The 21916-nt window shown below is 42.4% G+C and overlaps 1 long non-coding RNA gene across 4 annotated transcripts in view; it reads left to right on the forward strand.

Moving 5' to 3' along the window:
• Positions 1 to 21916, forward strand: part of LOC125455029 (uncharacterized) — a 139444-nt gene that overhangs the window by 50038 nt on the left and 67490 nt on the right. For all 4 annotated transcript variants that reach the window (XR_009446165.1, XR_007248128.2, XR_009446167.1 and 1 more), the window contains exon 2: positions 16211 to 16327. This is a non-coding gene — a long non-coding RNA (uncharacterized LOC125455029). The remainder of the gene's footprint in view (positions 1 to 16210; positions 16328 to 21916) is intronic.

Genomic DNA, 21916 nt, shown 5'->3' on the forward strand with positions numbered 1-21916 from the left:
CTCCCCAAGTCCAAGGTCCAGCCCCTCCATCTGTCCCTTCATGCCCATTGCCCGGGCTAACTGCTGGACGCTCTCCGGGCTCAGGAAACCGTCCGTGCTGCCTTCCGGGTGGCAACCCCCGTCAGGGGTGCGGAGGCAGGAGGGTCCGGCTCCGGGTCAGGCTGGGGACGCGCTGTTCCCTCCTTCCCGCCTGGAAGTTCCGGGGGGCCCTCCAGTGCTCCAGCGGCACTTGACTGGGTGTCGGAGTGAGCCTCAGGACGTCTCCCATCACCTGGATGCGGGGTGCTGCTTTCCTTCCCCCTCGAGACCTTTAACTTCTGCTTCGGGTGGGCCCTCTCCGAATCCTCCTCGTCAGAGGAGCTCTTATAGCCCCCCTGTAGCTGCCTCTTCCCGCCTGATTGTTGTGGTTCCTGGGCCCGTCGACGCACCTTCCTGCTCGCTTTCCGGACTGTTGTCCACTCCCCTGGGTCGCCTGTCGCCGCCTCCATTGGCCCTGGGTTGTCGGGGGGGATCGGAGCCTGCAGGGGTGCTTTGCTGGCCTCGGGCCCATCCTGCACGGCCTGGCCCTCCTGCACATTAGTGGGGTCCTTGCTGGGCCCTGGTGCCTTCCTCTCCTCCGGCAGGGGAGGCTGGCCCCGCATTTCCCCTGCCGGCGACCTGGGCGTAGGTGGCACCCCGCTGCGGGCATGCCCTGTAGAAGTGGCCCGCTTCCCCGCAAAGGTTGCAGCTTCTCTCTTGTGGGCAATTCTTTGCAAGGTGTCCCTCCTCCCTGCAGATGGTGGCTTTGCAGTTGGCCGCCATGTGACCTGACTTACCACAGGCATGGCAGACTTTAGGTTGCCCTGCATAGGTCAGGTAGCCCCTGCTCCCGCCGATCGCGAAGCTGGACGGTGGGTGTGCAATATTCCCATCTGCGCCCATCCTCAGCGTCACCTTGACCTGCCTCTTACTCGTCCAGATGCCAAAGGGGTCCACGATGTCAGTTAGGTCCCCTTCCACCTTCACATACCTTCCGAGGAAGGTCAGGACATCAACTGCTGGCACATGCGGGTTGTACATGTGTACAGTCACCATACGGCTCCTCTGCGCTGGCATCACAAACAGCGGGACAGCGGTCAATACAGAGAGGGGGCCCTCACCTCCTTTCTCCTTGAAAACCTCCAGGAAACGCTCGCAAAGCTTGGCACTCCGGAAAGTCACGTCGTAAAAACCTCCTCCGGGGAAATCCTGCAGGCAGTAAATGTCTGCAGCAGCGAACCGACAACAGTCCAACAGGACCCTCTTCACGAAGAAGGTGCGGTCCACAGGTGCACCTTCATCCACCTTCTTTACAGAAACACGGATGGTGTTCCGGACCCCATGACCTGGGGCACGAGCACTTGCCGCAGCCATCGTTGCAGGTTGGCTGCTCCCCTGAACCAGCGTTAGGCCGAAGCCAGCATTAAGATCCACTGGTCGCAAGGGTGCACAGCCAACCCGACGTCCTCCTTTCACCTCCAAGATAGCACTCTCGTCCTCTCGGTCCACAAGAGAGTGGGTCTTTATTGTGTTCGAGATGTAAGCTGGTTCACTGAGCTTGCCGGTTTGTTCCCAGATGTTTCGTCACCATTCTAGGTAACATCATCAGTGAGCCTCCGGTGAAGCGCTGGTGTTATGTCCCGCTTTCTATTTATCTGGTTAGGTTTCCTTGGGTTGGTGATGTCATTTCCTGTGTTGGTGATGTCATTTCCTGTTCTTTTTCTCAGGGGATGGTAGATTGGCTCCAAATCAATGTGTTTGTTGATGGAGTTCCAGTTGGAATGCCATGCTTCTAGGAATTCTCGTGTGTATCTATGATTGGCTTGTCCTAGGATGGATGTGTTGTCCCAATCAAAGTGGAGTCCTTCCTCATCTGTATGTAAAGATACGAGTGATAGTGGGTCATGCCGTTTTGTGGCTAGTTGATGTTCATACTTTTCCTAACGTAATTTTCCTTCTTCCAAGACTTTTATGATCGAGAAACAAATGTTTTCAGAAAAAGTGTGAAAAATGTGAGGGTAATGTCTGGAGGATTGATAACTCTTGTCAGTCCATATGTTGTATATACTGAGCACAGGCACATTCCCATGTTGGCCATTTTGATCAGAGATAATGGGAACTGCAGATGCTGGAGAATGCGAGACAACAAAGTGTGGAGCTGGATGAACTCAGCAGGTCAAGCAGCATCTTAGGAGCACAAAAGCTGATGTTTCGGGCCTAGGCCCTTCATCAGAAAAGCTTTTCTGACGAACAGTCTAGGCCAGAAACATCAGATTTTGTGCTCCTAAGATGCTGTTTGGCCTGCTGAGTTCATCCAGCTCCACACTTTGTTGTCTTGGGCCATTTTGATCCCATTTAAGTTGGTATTGTAAAATCAAGAAACTGCAGTTTTAAAACTTAATTCTTGTTTATCAGTTCGTGGATTAGAAATTACTCGACCCATACATGCAAGTAAGACCATCATTGTAAGGGTGTTGTGAGAGGGCAGAGTCCTCCATGCTGGACTGAGTTACAAACAACGGTGGCTTCATTGCAGATTCAAAGTCCAATTATACCTCCTGAAAAGGGAAGCAGAGTTTTTGAGAAAAATGTAACCTTATCATTCATATCTTATAAAACACCTACACTGTGGAACAGGCCGTTCAGCTCAACAAGTCCACACCTCCTGTCTGAAAAGCATCCCATCCAGTCCCATTCCCTGTTACCCAGCACTTCGTACAGCTAATCCACCTATCTTACACACCCTGGACACAATGGGCAATTTAGCATGGATAATCCACCTAACCTGCACATCTTTGGACTGTGGGAGGAAGCCCACACAGACACAGGGAGAATGTGTAAACTCCACATAGACGGTCACCCAAGGGTGGAAATGAACCTAGCACTGTAAGGCTGCAGTGCTAGCCACTTAGCCACCATGCCAACTTATAGGTAGGAATAATATGTTCTTAGATACACTGCCATTTAAAGCAGGCACAATACCTCCTCCAAGCAGTATTACTAATTTCCTTTCTCAGTGCACTGACCTCTGAAGCAGTTGGTGAGTACATCAGCACACCAATCATGCCAATAGCCATCTGGCCTCCAAGTTCTCCTTCAAGTCAGACATCATCCTCACTTGAAATTACTTCATGAGTTCACCATCGTTACATCAGCATTTTGGAACTCCAATACCCCGTGCTGCTAGTAAGCACTGATGGTAATTGTTTAGGAAGGCAGCTCACTTCCACAATTTTGAGGAGAATTAAGGATAGACAATAAATGCTGATATTTCCAGTTATGTCAAATCCCAATAAACACAAAAATTGTACATTGTAGAGATTGGGTTATTATTCCACTTCAAATGAATTGAATGACAAGGAAATTTTCTTTAAATTTAGCTGAAATTACCATCTGAAATTTGCTGGCTTTAGTATTTCCTTTTCATGTTAAGATTGTGTTTACAATGGAGACATTACGATTGTCAGGAGGCAGTAGTACCTGTTAATTCCACAATGGTTTTTAAACTCTCAGCATATTTGGTTTGTTTTGTTTTTACTACAGCAGAAGTTAATCTGTAATCCGCTGAATGAAAACGTTTGTTTCCTAACTCATTTCAGATATTGTAACAATGTAATGTCAGCATTTAATTGTATGGAAATTATTGTTGTTTGGGATCAGAAGAGAACTTAAAGTCCAGAGCAAATTTCACTTCAGTGATGTGAGCTGCAACATACTTGGCGATTTTTCTTTTTGATGTCATTAGATTATATATTTACAAACACACTTTGATCCACCATTAACATCGATCAATGATCTTTGTTATGGTCCTTTAAATTATTTGGAATCCTGCAGTACAGGTCTGAAATCAAAACAAATAGTAAAAACTCACCTATTTTTATTTTTATTTGTTGGTTGATACAGATTAAATTTGGGATTAAGTGTACTTTCTATTCTGCTTCATACATTCAGGATTTGCCTGCACAGATTATTAGTTCTTACAGATGTTACACGAGAGATTTTGAAACCTAAAGTTCAGGGCAAACTGTATAATGATGAATCAGTTGATCAAGTACTTACTTTACATTGCATTAAACCTCCTGACTGTTACAGAAATATCCATCTAGATGATATTGAATACTGACACCAGAGGGCAGTTGATCATTGATGATAGAATAAACATTGTCAGGTAGATTTTAAATAGTATGCTGCGCTTTACTCTGGTCTGGATTTTATCGTAGGATCATAGAATCTCCTACCGTGTGGAAGCAGGCCATTTAGCCCATTGAGCCCAAAATGCCCCTCCAAAGAGCATCCCACCCAGACCCACCCCCCCACGCTAGTTCTGTAAACCTGCACTTCCCATGGTTAATCCACCTAGCCTCCACATCTCTGGACACATTGGGCAATCAGGGGGAGGTGATGGCCTAGTGGTATTATCACTGGACTGTTAATCTAGAGACCCAGATAATGTTCTGGTGACCCAAGTTGAAATCCTGCCACAGCAGATGATGGAATTTGAACTCAATATAATATCTAGAATTAAGGGTCTAATGATGACTGTGAATTGATTGTTGGGGAAAAACCCATCTGGTTCACTAATAACCTTTAGGGAAGGAAACTGCCATCCTTACCTGGTCTGGCCTACATGTGACTCCAGACCCACAGCAATGTGGTTGGCTCTGAACTGCCCTCTGGGTAATAAATGTTGCCTAGCCACCGATGCCCTCATCCTGTGTCTGAATAGAAAAAAATAGCATGGCCAATCCATCAAACCTACTCATTTTAGTACTGTGAGAGGAAACTGGAGTACCCAGAGGAAACACATGCAGACACAGGGTGAATGCGCAAACACCACGGGGTCCAAGGGTGGAAACAGACCCGAGTTCCTCATGTTGTGAGGCAGTATTGTTAATGACTGAGCCACTGTACCATTCTTTTTGGAGCCATTGGTTTCAGATCTCCTCTTCAAGTTAGTTTGCAGTTATATCATTAAGAAAGCATTGCACGATTGTGATGACGGTTCATTGAAAATTTGTTCATGCTTTGAGCTGCAACATCATAATGATAAGACAGAACAGTAGCAGAGATGGAAAGAAAGAAACTCATGTACTCAGGATCCCACTATCTCATGGAACATTTAGCCTCATGTGCCAAAGATCTGTACAGAGATATTCAGCTTCTTCGGTCACATGAAGATTAAATGCAGAACCCCATAACTATGAGTAAACACCATCTTCAAATTGAGGGCCAGCTATTGCTGACAGCAAAAGAATGATTACATTTATCAAATAGTGTGGGTCACTAATTAGGATGTGGTTATTTTACAGGTAGAATGTTGTCAGGCACCAGATGATATCCAGTATAATTAAGTAGGCTTTGCATGATGGAAATGATTTGCTGAAAGGGATGATTTAATCAACACTAAGGCATATCAGATGAATAGCATTCAACTATGCAGGATTAGGACTGGGAAGCACAGCCTATTTTAAACAATAGCTCCATTCAGTGTTCAATGCCTCCCAGCTATGGAGTATTTTTGAGATGTGGGAGGGAGGGCAGTGGAAATTTTGTCTAAGATTGTACTGTGTCAAATGTTCACATCCTGAAGTAAAATAATATGTACACATCTACTTAGTACTGTGTTGCTGTGGATTTCAATCCAATGACCTATCTGTGCTCTTCCAAGGTGCTGGAAAGAAATATTACCGGATATCATTTCCATAAACCTGTCCATTTCTACAGGTTTCATCAAACCTCACATTGATATTTTCAACAATTCAAAATTTTTTTTTTGACACTTGCATCTAGACCCTGGAACACCAGTTAACACAACTTAAACCACCAATTTCAGACATTATCTATCACAAAACTTCTGTTTGCATTTGCCTTTGAAACAGTTGCATACTTCAAAGAGTTGCAAAGTTAAACTCTAATCATTAAATGTGTGGCCCCCATTAGGCTAATAGAAGGGATACACGAGTGTTTTAATTACCATTTTAATAAATGGGAGGAATCAGACCATACCCCCTCAATCTAGTAGCAGGTGGAGGCAACAATTTCTGTTTCCTGTAATCATATGAGATGTGTGCGTGCGTATGTGCGTGTGCGTGTGCGCGTGTGTATACATATATGTAGGTATGTGTGGATGTGTGGGTGGGTGGTTGGAGGCAGGATCAGTATGATGACTGAACCTTCATCTTTTGTTAAAACCAAGGTTGTTCAGAATACAAGTCTGCATGCCCAATAAAAGACCAGCTGTAGAGGTAATGCATCTGTATTCTAAGTATAGGTGAGAGATGAAGATTTTTCAAGTACAGAGAATACTGGAGAAAGTCAACAGATCTAGCAGCATTGTGGAGATACCTGTGGCATGACACTTCTTCAGGGTAGTTGTTTCTCTGTTATTTTCTGAGTCAGGGTCTGGGTCAGGTGGGACTGCAGTTTCGTGGTTACCATTACTGGGAATAATTCTGGGTTATTCATTAAAGGTGAAATGCGTGAGCTTGTGCCCCTGGTAGTGACAGAATGTGGAAGAAGTTAGCCTTTGTACCTACCAGCCTAATAATTGTAGTTATTAACCTTGCGCCCTGAACGATCTGCAGAGGTTTGTTTGCTGCCTTAGATAATGGTTCGATATTAATTTTACAGCCAGATTTTCTGGCCTAAAATCAAACTCGAATACAAGTCTCATCAGACTGTTGGTAACGAGTGAAAGCATGTTCCATTCCCTTTTCCATCATCCCCCACATTAATTAAAGCTGAGATATTAACAAGTATGGATTAATATTTTTTTAAACAAATTTCCTACAAGAATCTTTGACAAACAATATATCTTCTCTTACAACTGTTTAAAGGTTAACGTTAGCAATGCATCGCTGTCTGACAAAATGCCAAGATGCTACTTTGAAACTGAGCTTAGTCCAGGCATGTAAAGTTTTTATTATTTAGCTAAAACAATATTTGAAATGTCCTTAAAAGTTTCTGAGACTTCATGCTTTGCCTTTGTAATTCAATGAGTAAAATCACAAGGTTACTGTAATTTTTAATGCGTGAGCAATCTTGTTCAGATTGTTTTCAACCAGTTTCACAATTGTTTGACTCTTGCTTAATTTGTTTGTGAAAAATAAAGCAGAATGTGCTTCCTACTTTGCCAAAAATTGTTCTTTTGTGCAGAGCTATTACTGAATTTCTCTGGCTTTCTACCTTTCTGTTTATTTCTTTCTCTCTAACATTATTTGAATAACTTTCTTGTCCAGCCCAAAATTATGTTTTCTATCATACTCCAGTGACAACCTGTTGGCATCTTGCTGTTAAAGAACAAATAGAAGTTGAGCAATAGTCTGTGTTGAGTTTGTTGTCTTCAACTTATGTGGCAAGGTGACTCAGTGGTTTGCACTGGTGCCTCACTCTGCTAGGGACCTAGGTTGAGTTCCACCCTCAGGTAACTGTTTTTATGGAGTTCCACATTCTCCCTGTGGCTGCGTGAGTTTCCCCTGGGTGCTCTGGTTTCCTCCCAATGTCCAAAGACGTGTAAATTAGGTGGATTGGCCAAGCTAAATTGCCCATAGTGTCCAGGCGTGTGCAAGCTAGATGGGTTAGATATTCATTTATCAGGATTGACTCCTTAGAGTAAACTGAATATTACAGCAGGCACAGAAGTTTCAGTTTACTGTGGGATATATTGACTGAAATGTAGTAAGTCAAAATAAACACACGGTAGAGTAATAAAAAGAAAAGGATATGCTTGATAAATAGAAAGGATGAGAACAACCAGTCTATTGATAATTTTTTCCATCATTAGGGAGTAGCCTGATGAGGTAGTAAATGATCTGTGGACAAAATAGCGCTTTTCCTGGTCAGTAATTTGTTCTAGATTTAGTTGTTGAAAGACAAATTTACCAAGATTGAGATTTCACAAAGTTAGATTGCCAACCCATAGCAATTCCAAAGCATTTTCCATACAATGTCATGCACAGAAAAAAATATGTACAACTAGTCTTAAAAATGTGACTTACTGAACAATGTGTATCATGAGTCTGCGCAGAAGGACATAATACTGGGTTACACAGTAAAATGGTTTGCCATTCTATTGAGTTACTAACCTATGGTGTAAATTTTAATAACTTTTTTTGTAATGTGAGATCCCTCTGCTCTTCTATCCCATCTAAACAAACACCTTCCAACTAATAAATGATCTACCTATTCTTCCTGATGAAACATAATAACCGGCAATTATCCCTATTGAAAATCATCCACTAATGATTGCCCAATTTGTGAGTTTATTAAAACATTCCTGTAAATTCATGCAGCCATCCTCAGTATTGGCTCTCTCCAAGCTTGGTGTCATCAGCAAATTTAGGCATTATATTTTTCTATGAAAATCCAAGTTGTTTTTGTAAATTGTGAGCATCAGCAGTCCAGTACTGATTCTTGTGGAATGCCAACTGCCCACCTTTCACCATTCTGGATCTCTAAACTTTCCTCCCATTTTCGACATTCTGTATTGAAGCCAACTGACAACACATTCTGCCACTCGCGCCCTGAATCCACAGGTACTGCCAGCCCAGGAGTATTTTGTCATCCCTGTCTTGACTGTCATGTCTGTTGTTAGTCTGAGGAGTATTGCATATTGCCAGTCTGTTGAATAGCTTAGGTTTTCAATTCATTGGATACTGTATACAGCCTGCCTTCCAAGTGATTAATCTACAGAGTGACATGCACTGCCACTCAGTGCCATAGTAGATGTTGCCAGAGCATGGTTAATAGGTAGCTTCAAATCCATGAAGTGCTGTTGATGCCAATATTGGAAAAATGTACATTGCCACTTTGTGAAACAGGGTGGAATCTTATCGGGGTCTGAGTGATGTAGGCTATGGTGAGATATGTGCCAAAATTGGGCAAATAGTGCGACAATGCCCATCTTGACATCTGAAATAACTCACAACATCTTCTGAGCTTTTCAAAAGTGGCGTGAAAGGCAAGATGCCACTTTAAGGGGATTTATGTTTGTTAACATTTAGCTAATGGCACATAAAAACCAAAAGAACTGAGGATGCTGTAAATCAGAACCCTCAGAACTGGGGTTTGCAGTTCCTAGGAAGGGTCACCGGACCCAAAACATTAACTCTGTTTTCTCCTCCACAGATGCTGCCAGACCTGCTGAGCTTTTCCGGCAACTTTGTTTTTGTTGCTGACGGCACATATTGTCTGGGTAATATTTAGCCTCACTTCTGATCAAACTCACCCAACAAGCTTGACAACGGAAAAACACAACAAGGAAACCAGAGCACACACCTGGTGGATTGTGCTTACTGCTTGGTCCTAATGATCTTCATGTTGGTCACCCTCGCACCGTCATCTCAAAGTACTCCATGGGCACCAGCTCATGTCCACAGTCATTTACACCCAACATATGCCAGCCTCGTGGCACACCTCTGATCCACATACATTTCTGTGCTTCAATGCTCCATCTGGGGCTGCATATCATGCTGTTGTAAGGATGCTGTGTCCTCAGAGACACAGCCAGCTGATGGACTTCACCAGGCTCCACTTCCAGCTTGTTTGCATGCTGTCATCGTGTTCACTTACTCTGAACCAACTGGGTGCTCACAACCTCCCTGTTTCACATTGTCTTGTCTTGCTCTTTTGCACTTTGCCTTCTCAGTCAGAGAAAGCAGAGTCACATCCCTGCTGTTTGGGTATGCTTAGTTTAGTATGGACATTAAGCCAAGAAGCTGACCATTGTTGTCAGCAGGGCTTAGTCAAGTGAAGGGAGATAGCCTTCACTCAGGGATCCAGGAGCAGTAAGTTAAGGGCAGCCTGTGATACGAATCTAGGGCTTGGGATATGGTCAGTTAGCTGTTCAGGATGGTCAGAGTCAGGATCCTCCCCTCATGAGGGATGAGGAGCAGAATGTTGACAGCCTAACACCCATCTTGACTCTTCCTGTGCTTTTGGAGACTGTTTTCCTTCAGCAATGAAACAGGCAAGTTTTACAGGAGATGAAAGTGGGTGCCACAGCTATTAATGTTGGTGCAGGAGGTGGTGTAAGCAAGTGAACAAGCAGCAGAAATATCATGGGGGGACGGCCAGGTGGCTGTGTCAGAGGTTGGGACTGTTGACAGAATGAGGGAGGAAGTTGCAGTCAATAGGGAGAGAGTTAGAACATGAGCCTTGGTGGGACGAGGGCACAGTAGTAGAGATAGAGTGAGTATAAGATATTGGAGAGAACATGGTGGCACTTACCCTGGTAAAAAGAACCCTGGCTTTGACTTTCCTCAAATATTGCAGGGCATTTCTCCAGCTGAGATGGCTTCAATCTGGATTGCACCTATGGACCAGAAATGGCATGGTCTGGTGTCATGGCTCTACATGTTTGCCCTGAGCAAGGGGAAGTCCCTTGTCACCGATACCCCATGCAATTGGTCCGCTAGGTCTTTACCCAGAAAGAATGGCACTGGTTTCCACCTTTTTGTCATATCAAAGGAGTAAATACCAGGATCCATGAGGGTCATGTTATTCTGGGAACGGCACTTGGTAAGGTTTGCAGTTCCGTCTACAGTGGGTTTCAGCCATGCAAATAGGAGTGGGGAGAATTGTCAGGCAAGTTCACTCTTTTCAGTTTAATGCATCTATTATTGACCAGTTACAACATGGGTTTGGCAGAGAACAGGATGAGACATCTGCCTGCTCCTGGAACTCAGTGATTTATAAAATTTATCAAAACATTTCACAGGGTTCTGAAATCCTCATGAACGAGAGAAACTTGTCTCACAGAATGAGACATCAAGTTATTGTAAAAGTATTATGAAACTCCCTCTATTCTACTCATTATAACCAATCTGCGTTCATAGTCACACACGCCATTGTGATACCCATTGTGGGGAGCAAGATCACAGACAAAATATTAAGCCATTATTTGATAGTTTTACAAAATGGAATATTTGTATAATTTAAATATGTTAACTGAAAATTGTCTTTTTTTTCCCACTCTAGCCTCCTTGATTCCTGAATTCACTGGTTAGGTATAATTGCAACAGATCAGTTATCAGTGTATTGCTATAATTATATCTCAGTTCCAATCCCAGTCGCAAACCCAGCTCAAGCCTTGAAAAATTGTTTCCTGCTGTATTCAGACTAAATTTGAACCTCCTGTAAATTCTCCAAATGTGTCCGAGTGAATCTGCCAGATGTGACTTCAGGCCAATTTATGAATTATGTCCATGTTCCCTGGTGTCAACCTGAGCTTGCCTGCATCCATGTAACTTAGGATCCTTGGTGACTGTCAAAAACAGTGAAAGATTAACTTTAGTGCACATGTGCAGGGAGAGTGGCACTAAACTGTAGTCCCTGTCTGCCTTCCTGACATGCTTTATCTTCTATGCCACCCATTTATAACAAGCCCTTATGATGCACTCAGCAAATATCATTCAATTAAAGTATATCACAGAAAAAAAGGTCATTTTCAGTAAACGTAGGCGGGGTTAAATGATACCATATGCAAACATGAGCTTTAACAATCCTGTATTATGTCAACACAAGGGACCAATAGAATATTGATGAATTAATACAGAGTTCTGTGTGTCTGCATATTTCTGCCATGATGCAGAAATGGCATTGAACTCGCTCTGCATGTTGAGGAGACTGGAAAATTAAATTCTGACAACACATTGCAACACCCACAAAAATTTTGAAAGTCCCTTACGTTTCTTTGTGCTTGGAAGAGTTGTTGACTGTGAGAAAACCTTGTATCTGCCAATAACAGTGAATGGGCAATAACACATGGCACTGTATAGTCTCATAACTTTGTATGTTTTGTTACAGAACCATCAAAAATGCCAAATGATTTCAGCAACTCAAACATCGCTTTGTCAACTTTTGGATTTTTTTATGTCGAGTTTTCTGGTACAGCGAGGATATACCGCAAACAGAATGTTGCATAAGCTCAATTTACAACGTGCTGTCAAATTGAGTCAACGTGAAAAAACAAAGGAACCATTATGCACCCTCTATTGATAGAGAGCGAGTTTGGCTTTTAGCAGTTGGAAACCTAGAAAGCTTAGGAGAGTGGAGATGTTTTCAAATTTAATAACATGATCTCTTTTGATTTATTTTTCTCTCAGTGGTTGACATTATGAATGATAGGTTAGCTAACTGTCAGGAAGCTCACTGATGGTTAGAGGAGGGGAGTGGAGCTCATGGTTGGAGACAGGGGAAAAAAGTCATGGGTGGCAGTTCACCGGAGGAGAAATCCCTTGGATTCAACCTTCAGTGTCAATTGTAAGTGGAGCTAAAGTACCAGTCATGGGTAGGCAGATGTGGTAATGCACAGTAGAGCTTTCCTGTCCAAAAGCAGCACTGGAAGAAAACTTACCCTACAGATCCAGCAGTTCCAATCACTATTTTGCTGCCAGTCTCCTGGGCCTTTGGAAATGCACAAGCTTCAACCCATCTGAGTGAATAGGCTGCATGCATGCTGCATGGAGGCACAAGTTCTCAAGGACTATATATTAAGGGCGGCACAGTGGCTCAGTGGTTAGCACTGCAGCCTCACAGCGCCAGGGACACGGGTTCGATTCTCGCCTCGGGTGACTGTCTGTGTGGAGTTTGCACATTCTCCCCGTGTCTGCGTGGGTTTCCTCCGGGTGCTCTGGTTTTCTCCCACAGTCCAAAGATACACAGGTTAGGTGGATCGGCCATGCTAAATTGCCTGTAGTGTTCAGGGGTGTGTGTGTTATAGGGGTATGGGCCTGGGTGGGATCCATCAAGTGGCGGTGTGGACTTGTTGGGCCGAAGGGCCTGTTTCCACACTGTAGGGAATCTAATAGTCATTTAGGGTTATCTGAGAACACACCTGGGTTTCATCATGTGTGCATAGGTCTCTTGGGATCCTGAAAACTCAGCAGTGAGAGCAAGACAGAATTTATGCAGGAATTGAGGGAGCTGAACCTATTCCAGGGAACTATTGCTAAGAAATACACAGAAACCTTAACATTTAGGTGCAGCAACACTACAATGTATGTTATGTTACCAGCAAGGCACCCTGGTAACGTGACTGAGCAGACTATTGACATATTGAAGAATGTGCAGCACAATGAAGGTGGAGCCCTTAAATACACCAAATGTATTTGAATGGTCTTGGGTTTCTAATATTTATGATTTGCACTTAGGAAATCTTAGACAGACCTTGGCAAGCGCATTTTCAATTTCTGGCTTTGAATCATTCTGGAGTAACATTTTTTTAGCAATGAGTTCAAAAGTGCAGTGATTTCCTACTCACTCGTTTAAACTTATTTATGGACAAACCAGAAAATAATAATGAGTGTAAAAACTCAATAGTGTTATTCTTTGAGTGACAAATAAACTGATGTTGTAATTCTTTTGTGATGGACTGGATATTACATTAACATCCATTATGTCATGAACATCCTTTGTTGTGAAACACAGGAACACGTCTACAAGAAACTTCAGCTCCAATAATACATCTTCAAAGAATGATTGCAAAGTGTAAACTTTCAATGAAGTTTTGCAAATTGTGCTTTTTGCTTTTTTTTCGATTTTCAGTATATTTTGTAGCACACAATGAGAAAACAAACTCACAAGCATCAGACATGCACTTAAACAAATAACGAACACAAATTTTCCAAACTCAATGATGTTAACTTACTCATTCTATGTTGTTCTATGATAGACTCATGTCTCTAACTAACCATCTGCAAATCAGTCCTGAAACTCTGTATATGGGAAAATAAGATCATCCTTCATAGCCAGTCATTGCAGAGTGCAGGTTCTGGCAATGAACACCATGAGCTGAATCTTACATTGTTTTCGCTAACTCCGAGTTGTGTTGAGGTTTTTTTAGAGAGTTTGTCACCCTGAGGCCTAACAAGTTTTCTCACATATGTTGCCAAACCTGCCCCATTAATTACCTATCAAGCCTCTACAAGTTTGTCTCTTCACACAGTTTTCAGAACCTTGTGAAATGTTTTGATGAATTTTATGAATCACTGAGTTCCAGGAGCGTGCAGATGTCACATTCTGTTCTCTGCCAAACCCATTTAGAAGCTGCTCAATAATAAGTACATAAAATTGGAATGAGTGAACTTGGTTGACAATTCTCCTCACTCCTGTTTGCTTGGCCGAAACCTACTGTGATTGGAACTGCAAATGGAAACCTACTTCCCGTCAACATTTGGTTTTTGTTCAACCACTTGTCTGATGTGCATCAAGCTATCACCATGTTTAAAAAGCTCCAAATCAAACTACTAATCAGGTTTCAGGCTCAGTCTTTTTGGCTAAGTCTGAGTCGCTTCAGCTTTTTTGAAGGGGTTCTTGCTTTGAGGCCTATTGAGGTCTTTTGCCCTACCTTACAGATCTCACCTCATTAATTGCCCACCCTGCTCTATGACATTTCTCCCATCAGATATTTTTTCCATCCTAACACATGCCATTCCTGGAATAACCTACCACTCATCAAGTGTGTCCCAAGCAGGGCCTGGCATTAGATGCTGCCTTTAACTTACTATGCTGGGAAACCTTGACTGAAGGCTATCCCTGTTGACTTGACTTGACAAAGCTGAAAAAGGCAAGGCAAGACAATACAAAGCAACAAGGTAGACTCAGAGTGAGTTAGCACAACGAGAGCAGGCAAAGAGTCTGGAGATGCAGTCTTCTCTAGTCCATGAACTAGGTGGGTGCCTCTGACCACACAGTGTTCTCACTGCAGCATTACAATTATAGCTGCTGTTATAGCCCAAGGTGAAGCATTGAAGTTCAGAAGCAGCCTGTGAATGGGTCAGAGATATGCCATGAGTGTTCTTAGAGGGTGACACATGTTTGTCAATGGATGTGGGATGCACATGGAGCGTGCCCTGAGATATTGGTGCCTGACTTTTAACATGGGGTTTGTCCGGAACAAGTAGTGAGTTGAAGATGGCAGATAATCAGACTGGTCTTTTTGTTGAGTTTATGCAACATCAAGCTCATTTAGTGAGTTTAATAAGATGGGAGGCTGAATATTAACGAGGCTCGTGGTGCTGTGAACCAGCCATCGGACAATCATCATCAATTGGCAGCTCGCCTCTGCCTAGTGAGAAACTCACCATGCTACTTGAGAAAAACATGAAGGATGGAGTGAGATGCACCCGACGTCAAGATGGGTTCTTGCTGCAGTTGACACCTGATTCTGCCACACATTTCAACTGTACCCCATACCACTCAAACTTGTATAAGATTGGGATCTCTGTTATCCTGGTATAGCGTTCACTCTGTAGGGCCACAACGACATTACCTACATTCGGAAAGTCAAGTGACAAATTGGTGTCACTTAAGGGTTAAGAACCAACATGTATTTGCAGTAGTACTTCTGGAGTTTGGTAACTATTACCAGACAGTTTGATAGCACAGGTCTGTGGCAGATTTGTCACTGTTTATCAATTGTCTCCAGCTAATACAATCTTAACTTGCAGGGCTATTTATAACCAAATGGGAAGTGTCTCAGACCATTGGGCAAATGTCTACCTATTCAGGTTCTGTTTACCAGTCAATTTTGTCAATGTTCAATAGTGCGCTGCAGATTAAGTGTATTGGATTATGAAGTCTGTTACCTAGGGTTGACCATTAATATTAGCAGTCTTCCCTTAGAATTATGTCATTCTGGAGGTCATCTCACTCTTACACAAGCCCTATTCAAACCCCTTTCAGCCCTGAAGAAGGATCCTATCACACAGAAAATATCTGCATAGATGCAGTCAAAGCCACCAAATTTCCAGCACCTTCTGTTTTTATGCCAGAACTTCAAACTTCTGCAGTGTTTTCTTCTTATTTTAGTTTTTTTTAACTATTGAACTGCCAACACTAAACCCTTATGAATGCTTTACTACATAATACCTTAGTCTGGTTAATACTTTGCTATCGTAAAAGTGCTAGAAATAATATCATTGCCTGATCATGTCATTCAGAGATCTTAAAGCTACGTTAAATAAATTGGATTAAGTAGCTTTTAAAAAAGACATAGTCATTTGGAAAAAAAAGATCAAGAAGCAAAATTTTGTAACCTGGCTAATTTGCCGGTGCTCTCATATTAACAATTCCTCTAAATTTCTATCTCTGATTTACTGATTAACAATTAATTGTAATTTATCATTATGCAATCAGCTAAACAAGAATATCTGCTTTAGTGATCATTTTCTACTGGTTAAATTTCAAATAGATCCTTCATCATCAGCGACCCCTTGATCTGAGGATGATGATCTACTCAGGGCCATGAATTTCTGCTGTGGCTCTTCCTGTGACTGGTCAAGTTGATTCCTGATTCTGAGATTTTGAGGTATGTGGGCAAGTTTACTCCTCAAGGTTTTGAGGTCAGGAGTGTAGGATTTAACATACCATCACCTTGCCTCTTCATTGAAACACTGTCCTCAAAGTATGGCACAGCTTAACGGACAAATTGCCGCTACTTTGAAAGATTGGTAGCCAGTTCCTCCCAGTGTCAATGCTGCCATTCAAGGAGAGTTCCAGAATGTCTTTGAAACATTCAGTTTGATCTCCTCAGAATGTCTATTAGTTGGCAAAACGAGATCTGAGGTGCTTTTGAGCCAACCAAACTCTTGTCAATCCATCAAAGTTGATTTTGCAACTGTTTTGGCTAAGTAAAACATTATTCAGCCCCACGTAGAATGTATGGAAGAACTTATGGTTTTATGCTTTTTCAGTTTTTTTTGAACAGCTGTAATGGTTAATGTGGCTGAATTCTTAATCCTGGTTTTGAGTTCTTCTAAACTGGGACTGAGTCCAGAAATGTTGATGCTAAACTTGTATCTTCTTGCATCTGTCAAAGCCTACATATATACGAGTAAGTACATTTGTCAGATTAGCAAGTTTCTATGGTCGGCCTATTCTGAATGTGTCAGTTTGAAATTGTACCACAACTGCAGCTGTCATAGATTATGACCTCAACACAAGGAATAATGTGTGTTATGATGCATTTATGGAATGCTTTACCCCATCCTCTGAGCCAATATGCGTGAACAGTGTGTTACATCTGCTGGTCCTGGCCCACTGACTGAGAAATGTGAAACATAAAATAAATTAAGGTAATAAGAGAAATAAGATGGTGAGTCATATTGGAAGCTGGCCATTTGTGGTACAGTCCCCTTGTTAAGCGTGTACATTTTATTCACAGACTAAATTATCCTTTTGTCATCGTTCCTCACTCCACTACCCAGTAAAGCCCAAATTTTGACAAAATACTGATTTTCCATGCCCTCATTAAGAAACTAAGACGTTTACTATCAATTCCAAAGTGTATCTGTAGTGAAGTGTTTATTATTATTCCCTTTTTGCAATCTAAAGCATGTTCACAGGGGTGCTATTTGATGAATGAATGTTGAATGAATGACTTGCATACAGTTCTGCTTCTATCATCTCAGCTAATATTCAGAAAAGGCATCTCGAATATGCAGACGAAATGAATACTGGCTATTTTAAAATATACTGGAGGTTGCTATTCAGTGCTATTTATTGATGAACATCATGCAACACAGTCTGGAGTTTATATATGTAGCCGTGCAGACGACATGAAGGTTAGGATTGAGCATTCAGATTCAGTTCGGCTTCAGAAACCAACAGCAGATTATTTAAAAGTAGGCTGTTTTATCTCCTATGAATACAGAAAGGGACAGAGTCCCCGGTCTCTGCTCAGTAAGCTGATTTCAGTTCATGCAGCTGTTGGGTTCTACATCTGACTGTAGTGCCCCTGGGTTAAGGAAAGGAGAATTAGTCATAATTTTCACTCCTGATTGCTGTACAGAGACTCATACTGAAAATGCATGTTAGTGCTGCATGAGAAGACAACTGAGCCTTATACGTCCTTCACATTCTGATAGTCTCCTGTCAAGGCTGAGTCATATGTAATGACACTTCAGCATAATATTGAGGTCCACCACAATGATGCTTCAGCATAATATTGAGGTCCACCGCAACCTGTAGAATTGTATCCAAGTGAGGGAGCCATTGGCATCAAGATAGGAGGGGAAGATATTGAAGAAAAAAGGGCCATGAGATCAATGTAAGATTGTGAAAATATGGGAATGAGGTGTGAGGATGTGAGGGTGGGGTATTAACATTGCCGAAGGGTAGAAACCAATTATTCACCTGTACCCTGCAGAATGTGGTGATTTTAACTATCACTAACATGCCATCGCTCGACTGCCTGTGAGGTATAAGTATAGGCTGCAGAAAATAGAATGAATCATGACTACAGTCTAGCACTCAGGTCCCAAGGAGTGTTGAGTAGGTTAAGTTTGGCAGGTGGGGAATAGGGTTTACTTAAAGCTTCTTTGTGGCACCAAAGCTCCTCCTTACATCATAAAAGGAGATAATCCTATGTCACAACATATGAAGGCGGCCTCTTGATCCTAATCGCACTGTTCTTCACACTTGGAAAGCCTTGACAGGTGTCCTGCACAAGCCCAGGTTGAAATTGCTGAAGGAGCCTGATAGTTATCAGGGCTTCAGTTATCACGTGAACTAGAACTCTGAGAGTTTTTGGTGGCTGGTTGGCCATTGATCCAAAAACATCTGGTAAAATTGCAAATGTTGGTATCCAGGTCACATTCTGGATGGTAACAAATAACTGCCCATCAAGGAAATAGAAGATCAATTCCCTTAATTCACTGTAAGACATACCTCTACCTATACCCACGGGTACTACGTAACACACCCACGGGTACTACATAACGCACCCCCGGGTATAAGGAACGCACCCACGGATACTATATTACATACCCATGCATCAAAGTTAATTGATTAGTGAATTCCTAGTTGCTAAATTAAATTGTTGAAAAGAAATGATGTTTGAAGGCTGTCAAATCAACTGCAGTTTTAGATGATACTTATTAAAATCCACACCCCAGTGTGCTTTGTACTCTCTTCCTAGGAGTGCTGCTGTAAACTCTTTAAAATAATAGCCAAGGGAGCAATGACTGGTCTAGCTCAATTTTCAGTGAGAATCACCCAGTTAGTACAGAGACCAATTTGATAGCATTGTTATTTACCCTGCAGTTGGTACTACTTATTATTTCAGAAATTATAGACTTTGCCCGATTTACAGGTTAGCTGACATTGTTTAAGGATTTTTGAAACTATTCATAGTTATGTTAACTCATCATTCTACTATTTCCTGGATGTGCGCTAAAATGTATATTGTAACATTCACCTGGCAACAGAGTCAACAATCCTGAAAATCAATTGTGAACTATGAAACACTTAAAATGCTGGAACAGCCAAGGGCATTGATTTAACACACAATGTTACTGCAGAATGGAATCTTGCAAACCAAGAAAAGCCAGGTTTAGTGACCAGGCCTAAAAGTCTTGATGGAAGGAGTTAGAAGTCAAAGGGTGAACAGATAGACTTAATGGGATATTCCCTTCTGAGTGACTCTCAGGTGAAACCAGGACCAGTACTCGCTCTCTGATGAGAGAACAGCCCTACAGTCCGGCAGAATTATGGCAACTTTACCTTTACCTTTTCATAAGATATTGATAAACTCTAGATCTGAGGCAGGCATGGAAGGAAGTGGCAAAATGTATTGCCCAAGACTCGTATGAACTGGTAAGAAAGTAAGGGCTAAATATTCAATTCCTCAATTATCAGGAGTGGAGGTGGTAATGGATAATTACCCCATCGCTTTAAGGTGAAGGGACTCTTAGGAGGCAGTGATCATAATATGATAGAATATACTCTGCAATTCAAGAGGGAGAAGGTATTACAGTTGAAGAAAGGCAACCACGGAAGCATGCGGGCGGAGCTGGGCAGGATTGACTGGGAGAGGAGCCTAGCAGGAAAGACAGTGGAACAGCAGTGGCCGAGGTTTCTGGGAGTAATCTGGGAGCCACAGCAAGAATTCATCCATAGGGAAAGAAAACATACTAAAGGGAGTTCATGGCTGACAAAGGAAGTCAAGGACAATATAACAACAAAAACGAAAGTATAGAATACAGCAATGGGCAGTGGGAAGACGGGATTGGTAAGCCTACAAAGACCAACAGAGGAAATGAAAAGGGACGTAAGGAAGGAAAAGATTAAATATGAGGGTAAGCTAGCCTGTAATATAAAAGAAGATTGCTAGTGCTTCTGTAGATATATAAAGGACAGAAAAGAGGCAAAAAGTGGACATTAGGCTGCTGGAAAATTACGCTGGAGAAGTAGTAATGGGGAACAGAGAAATGGCTGAGGAACTGATTATGTACTTTGCATCAGTCTTCATGGTAGAAGACATGACTAACATCCCAAAAATTCAGGAGAGTTAGGGGGCAAAGATGAAAACGATGGCCATCACCAAAGAGAAGGTGCTAGAAAAACTGAAAAGTCTGAAGGTCGATAAATTACCTGGACCAGATGGTTACATCCCAGAGCTCTGAAGGAGATAGTTGAAGTGATAGTGGAGGATTAGTGGTGATCTTTCAGGAATCATTTGATTCAGGGAGGATTGCAGATGACTGGAAAATTGCTAATGTAACACCCCCTGTTTAAGAAGGGTGTGAAGTAAAAGGCGGGAAATTACAGGCCAATCAGCCAACTTCAGTTGTTGGTAATATTTTGGAGTCCATTGTGAAAGATGAGATTTCTGAATACTTGGAAGTGCATGGTAAAATAGGGCAAAATCAGCATGGTATCATCAAGGGGAGGTCATGTCTGACAAATCTGCTAGAATTCTTTGAGGTAGTAAAGACCAAGAAAAGCAAATGGATGCTTTCTACTTGGACTTCCAGAAGGCCTTTGACAAGGTGCCGCACATGAGGCTGCTAAGTAAGATAAGAAGCCCATGGTGTTTAAGGCAAAGTGCTAGCATGGATAGGCTGTCTGGCAGACAGTGGGGATAAGGAGTCTTTCACAGGAGGGCAGCCAGTGACAAGTGGTGTTCCACAAGGGTCAGTGCTAGGACCACAACTTTTCACTGTGTACATTAATGATCTAGATGGAGGAACTGAGGGCATTCTGGCTAAGTTTGCCAATAATACAAGGATAGATGGAGAGACAGGTAGTTTTGAGGAGGTGGAGAGGTTGCAGAAGGATTGTGACAGGTTAGGAGAGTGGGCAAAGAAGTGGCAGATGGAATACAATGTGGGAAAGCGTGAACTCATGCACTTTGGTAGGAAAAATAGAAGCATAGAGCATTTTCTAAATAGGGAGAAAATCCAGAAATATAAATAGAAGGAAACTTGAGAATTCTAGTCCAGGATTCTCTTAAGGTTAACTTGCAAGTTGTGTTGGTAGTTGGGAAGGCAAATGCAATGTTGACGTTTATTTTGAGAGGACTGGAATATAAAAGAAGGGATGTACTTCCAAACCTTTATAAACCCTGGTCAGACCACATTCAGTGTTGTAAGGAATTTTGAACCCCGTACCTCAGGAAGGATATATTGGCCCTGGAGCGGGCCGAGAGGAGTATCATGAGAATGACTCCAGGAAAGAAACGCTTAACATCTGAGGCATGTTTGAGAACTCTGGGTCTATACTTGATGCAATTTAGAAGGATGAGGGGGAATTTAACTGAAACTTACAGAATACTGAATAGCCTGGACAGAGCGGACATTGAGAAGGTGTTTCCATTGGCAGGAGACACTAGGGCCCAAGGACATAATCTTAGAAAAGGCCCTTTAGAAAGGAGATAAAGAGAAATTTCTTCAGCCAGAGAGTGGTGAATCTATGGAATTCATTGGCACAGAAGGCTGCTGAGGCCAGGTCATTGAGTATATTTAAGACAGAGGATGATAGGCTCATGATTGTCAAGGGGTTCAAGGGTTACGGGAAGAAAGCGGGAGAATGGGATTGAGAAACATATCAACCATGATTAAATGACAGAGCAGGCTCAATGGGCCGAATGGCCTAATTTCTGCTCCAATGACTTATG

This window comes from Stegostoma tigrinum, chromosome 9, assembly GCF_030684315.1.
Source record: "Stegostoma tigrinum isolate sSteTig4 chromosome 9, sSteTig4.hap1, whole genome shotgun sequence".
NCBI lineage: Eukaryota > Metazoa > Chordata > Chondrichthyes > Orectolobiformes > Stegostomatidae > Stegostoma > Stegostoma tigrinum.